This window comes from Gavialis gangeticus, unplaced genomic scaffold (assembly GCF_001723915.1).
Source record: "Gavialis gangeticus isolate Ggan-Ray unplaced genomic scaffold, GavGan_comp1, whole genome shotgun sequence".
Classification (NCBI taxonomy): Eukaryota; Metazoa; Chordata; order Crocodylia; family Gavialidae; genus Gavialis; species Gavialis gangeticus.
The window spans coordinates 49506710-49512475 of NW_017729031.1; the positions used below are offsets into that span (position 1 = coordinate 49506710).

The following is a 5766-nucleotide window of genomic DNA, read 5'->3' on the forward strand; positions in this document are numbered from 1 at the left end:
CACAAAGCAAGGGGGGGAGGGTGCATGCGTGGCTAGCTACAAAGCAGGGTGTGGGGGGGTGCATGGCCAAAATGTGGAGCGGTGGCAGCCATAGCATGTGAGCTTCCCCGCCCCCTCACAGCCAGCCACATGGGCAGTGCCTGCATGGCAGCACAGCATCATGCATGGTAGCACTCCATCCCTGCCCGCACGTATCCTCTAGGGCCTTCTTAAGTACTACTGGAGATATGCATACCCCTGGTTGGCAACCCCTGCTCTAGGGTGTAGGATATTATCAAAATAATTAGAAATATCCTGTTCCACTTCCCGACCCCCCCCCAACACCCCCTACAACTTGGGGGATGAAGCCATAAAAGGTAGGTCAAAAAGGTTGGGAAGATAAATGGCAATGAAGTAGAAGATTTTATAGTGGGGATGGAAAAATTCTCCTTATATTCTCTTGTAGAGAAGCATGGTCATAGTCCACCTGTATTACTATCATGCTTATCTTTTTAAAAGCACAGTTTATAGATGAAGAGGTTCTGAAAACTACACAGTAATCACTGTTTCTGGTAGATGGAGATAGCAGGCTTATATATGTTTGCTAGCTCCATCTACCAGAAAACAACGACTATTTTGTAGTTTATAGGTATAGATATAAATCATGACTTTTATGGAGTTCTTCATTTCAGACTACCCAGGGAGTCTGAAAACTGCAGGCAAATGTAGTGGTAGACTTGATTCAAGACAGGTATCTTTGTTTTGGCTTTGTGTTCATTTATAATCAGGTCATTGTTATTTTTATAAAATTTTATGCCAAAAATTTTAATAACCTCACAAGAGGGAAAGCTATATCACCTCATATTTTGGATGCTGATTTTTTCTCATGCTGTGATTTGCTTTATCAGGTAAACCAAATACAAATCCATCAGACAGCTTTCTCATTTACATCACCTCTCCCATTTCAAAAGTAATTAAAAATATGCACACTTTCAAATGGAACCTCCCTGACCAATCATTTATTTTATCGTTCTCCACTCAGTTCTTGTCATAAATTGAAATCAGATATTAGGCTGGTGACGGAATTTTTTTGTTAGATTATGTAAAACTTAAGCCAAACTTAACTTTTCTTTAATGATTTTGTTTATTTCTTGTTAGGAGTCAGGAACTGAATGTATTTCTTTAGCTACAAATTATATAAGCTTTTCTCCTACTAGAAGTTATAGGGCTCCCATTTGATATGTGTAAAATAGAGTGTTATATTTAAAAGTGTATACTTCATAAGGTTATCATAAGTCAGACTACAAGGACTGACATAAGACAAAGGACCACCATTTCAACAAAAATACATAAATCAAAACCTAAATCTATCTACATAAGAAAATCTTTTGATTGTAGGATTTACTTGTGTGTTCTCCAAGGTACATTTAAATAGCTAACAATATAGGATCATAATAGGATGCAATGCAATGTTGGGAGTCTATTTGAAAGAACCTAGTTTGGTTCTAGAACTCTTTACCTGCAAATATAAGACATTAAACATAATACAAATGAGGTACTTCTCTAAAGGCAAACTGGTAATGGATGGTAGTAACAGAGTAACACAGGTGATGCACACAAAGAAGAAATTCAAGAATGTAGCATAATCCATAACTCCTCCTTCACTCAAGGGCAGCATCAGTGAAGAAACAGGGAAGTATAAAGACATAGGAGCAAATGTGATGATTTAGGTGCAGCTGTGGCCAGAAATAGCTCTTGCATTTGCACTTATGCTCCTTTTAATAAGTACTTTGCACAGTTATCCATACCTTGATTTCTTGAAGTCCAACTGTGAAAGGGGGCCATCTCATGGCTGGTCACAATGTTGGCCTGTCCACCTGTCTAGGGCAGTCTGCCCACCTGACTTTCCTGCCACACCTTTGTTGTAACGAAAGAGTTGTTTCTAGGTGAGAGGCTAGGGCTCTTCCCAAATTGTGTGCCCCTTTCTCCGGGCACTAATGAGGCCTCCAAATCCCCTACAGCCTCATCCTGAGCCACTGGGACAAATAACAATACAAACATAAGCACCTTACAACATAACCCTCACAATGCAGGCAGCGCTCACCCCCTTTAAGAAGGTAACTTTTCCACCCCTAGGATAGCACATCTCTTAGCCCTGAGTACCTTGAGGCTCCTGGAGCCTTACTGTTCTCATAGGCAGCAAAATAGGCAGCACAAGGTCTTGGGAAGTTCTCATGTGCAGGAGGTCCTTCCCTTGGCAGTTGCCAGTGACCCTGCTAGCTCCAGCTCTGAGCTTATATGTCCCCAGGACCCTGCCTCCTTCATCTGACCACCAGCAGGTGTGGTGAATTACCCCGATTAGGCTGTTGCTTAGGCAACCAGCAACCTGCAGGGCTCCCTGGCCAGGCTGCTTCTGTCCATAAAGGAGCAGGTCCTGCTACACTGACCCACTGCAAAGAACAGGAGCCAAACAAAAGTGGCAGCTTCTAAACACAGCTATTCACGTGTCTGAGAGAAGCAAGTAAACAAAGTCACACCGCATTTGTATTGCATATATTGCAGTGTCTCCCCACTGAGTACCATACCTAGTTTAAAGTCAGATAATACTCTGTAAGTATGTCCCGTTTTAGGCTGGATATAACAAAATATTTCTTTACTGTCCGAGCCCCCAAGACCTGGAATAGACTCCCTCCAGATGTGGTGCAGGCACCTACTCTGGACTTATTCATGAAATGCTTGGATGCTTTTCTTGCTGGGGTTCTTTGACTCTAGCTGACTTCCTCCCCCTGGGTAGGGGCCTGGTCTTGATGATCTTCAAGGTTCCTTCCAGCCCTTAAAAAAATTAATAAATAAAAAAATAAATTAAAGACTTCCCTTGGGTATGGCTTGTTACATGAAACATCTCCTTTCACCCTGCACCCATCTAAGAACATTATTGTTTACAAGACAGTGCTAACAGTAACAAGGCAAAGTGCATCAGATAGTAACAGCTGATGTGGTTTCATATTTTTATAGATGTTTGCTTAAATATAATTCCTGTCTCTTCAAGCTAGTATCTTATTAATTGTAAATCACTTGTGAATTGCCAAAATGCACTTTTATTGCTGGGATACTGTTGATTGGTTGTTAAAGTTTATACCTTCTCTGTTGCTATTATAAACACTGACATTCTAGGACATTTTTTACATGTACTTGGGAGGGAGAGGGGAAGGGGGAGGGGGATCTAATTAAAACACCCACAGAGTCTCATGTATAAGCATCTCCATGCTTCAAAATGGTGGTGGGGGTGATTTAACTAAAGCTCATTGAACAAGCTTTAGTTAAATCACCCCCACCACCATTCTGAAGCACAGAGATGTCGATACATGAGATGTGGAAGTTGGCTACAGCATGGTAATTACCATGCTCCAGAAGACTTGATTTATCAATTAATCGAGTCTGCTCCAATGTGCTGTAATTATAGTGCATTGGAGCAACCTCCCCGCATGTGTACAGGCACCTCATGTTATCACTCCGTAAGAGTTTTCAAGGTGCCCAGCACTACAATACTTAGATGCTGTTGTAAATTAAAATTTACACCAGGTTTAATCCAAAACAGAATCTAAATCCTCAGATTCCTTCCCTTATTTCAGCCATTTGTTTCTATCTTTAATCAAGTGGTACTAGGTAATCTTTCTATTTCATTATGAAAGGCATCTCTGAAGAAATTAACTATATAATAGAGCACATCGCCATTTTCTTCAACGTTATAAAGACTTTGGCTGTAAAAGTTATGATTTAAGTTCCATGGGAGTTTTGAATTAAATTTTATTAACCCTTGTATCTTTGGACAGGTCTCAACAATGCAATTGAGAAGCAGGATGAATTAATTCAGGCTGAGCTCTGTGCTACCCTGACTAGATTGCTACTGGTTTCTGTTCTAATTAGTTTGAAGCTAGCTTAGGGATTTCTGCACCAGTGAAGGCCAACCTTTTTAGCAGGGGTGCCACAAATTAGCCCCACCCCTTCCCAGAGTGCTACTTCCTTCCCCTTCCTTTACCCAATTGGCTGCTCTACTTTCTGTTCCCTGCCTCTACGTTACTACTAAATCTGTTGCTCTGCTTTCTCCTCCCAGCCCTGAACTCCCTGCCTGATATGCTGCTCTGTGTTCTGCTTCCTGCCCTAACTGCTACTGTGTTGTTTGTCCCCTCCCTGGTCTGCTGCATGCCACACAGAGGCTGCCTGAGCCATTTGTGGCCCATATACTTCAGGTTGGCCACCCAGTCTCTACACTATATTGCAATCACTGCTGTGACTGCAGTGAAGATGAAGCCTTTGTTAACTATGCCTTCTGTTGCATTATGTGGAAAAATAGGTGATTCTTAAAAAAGGCTTTAAAGGTCATGACCTGTATCTGCAAATGGTTTAATTGCTGTAAGAGAAATCAGGGCAGGCTATAAAATGTATACATTGTGCTGTCTCTTCAGTTTATCTCATTTAAGATATAGATGCATTGTACTGGCTGAAACATCTGTATCTATCTATTATTTGGGTGTCCATGTTGAAGCAATGCCATTTGGCAATCCAAACTACCATAACTAAGTACCATATTTACTTAAATATAAGACAATCCTGAATATAGGACAACCCCTCAACAATTAGATTCTATATATGGAAAATTTATAAATTTGTTATAATTTTTCCGGTGTAGAATCTAATTATTGGATGTTTGCATTGAATTTGTCCCCTTCCTACTGCTACAGAAGATAAAGTAAATTTTAGATGGTTAGATGGCTCCTTTGCCCTCCCCACCCCCTCCCCCCGCAACTTCTTTCTCTGCTCTTCCTCAGCACTGCAAGTTTTAGTACAGGTACTGCATAAACACACTTTTAAGCAGAACTTTTGTACCTACTTATATATAGTATGAACTGTAAATAAGTCTAAAGACAAAAAGATCATTATTTTCTATATAGTTTATTGGGCTGGACCCCAGCAGAGTCAACATTGTTTCAAGTCATGGTGAACCCACAGTCCCGCATTGCTCAGGGTGTGCATGTACTCCAGATACTAGGCCTGTGCGAGTCGGCGGCAATCCGATCCAGCTTTGGATCCAGCCACTTCAGATGGCTGTGATCTGATCCAGAGCTCTGGATCAGTTTGCTGCTTCGATCCGGTCAAAGTGGCTCTGAAGCTTCAGAGATCCAGCTATAGGTTATAACGGGGAATGAATGAAATATCTATAACTTCGTTATTTTAGCTCCGATTTGGGTGCAACTTGCAGGGGTGGTAGCCTCTGCTGAGAGCATGAATCTTGCCAAGCTTCAAGAAGATCGGTGCAGGGGTTTGGGGGGAACTTCACCCCAAGCTGCTGACAGGCAAAAGTTGTCATGTGGGTGACTGCTTGGGTGACTGCATGTCTTGGGGCACAGGGGGGTAAAATCTAGTGCAGGCCTGGGTCCTGGGCCCTGCCAGGCCATGAAGCCTGCCAGCTGTGTGTGTCTCGCTGGGTGATGTGGGTGGGTGACATTGTGTGTGTGTTAAGGTGCATCTTTCCTGGCGCTGGGGCCTCTGCACAACATGGCAGTGTGCCCCAGTGAGGCCTCCTCCTCCACTACAGCCACATGGATGGTCCTCTGCTTCATGTGACAACAGGTAAAAACATTTAGCTGGCTCAACACCAGTAGCATTAGCAGCAGCATCAAAGGTACCCAAACGGAACTGGCATGGAGCCTATCATTTTATAAAGGAATTAACAGCAAGAAGTAATGATGTGTTGTGTTGTGTTGTGTTGTGTTGTGTTGTGTTGTG

At 42.3% G+C, this 5766-nt stretch overlaps 1 long non-coding RNA gene across 2 annotated transcripts in view; it reads right to left on the bottom strand.

Annotated features, from left to right (window-relative positions):
- The window catches only part of LOC109301524, a 55937-nt gene that overhangs the window by 33619 nt on the left and 16552 nt on the right, over positions 1-5766 (bottom strand). The gene's annotated exons all lie outside the window — the stretch shown is intronic.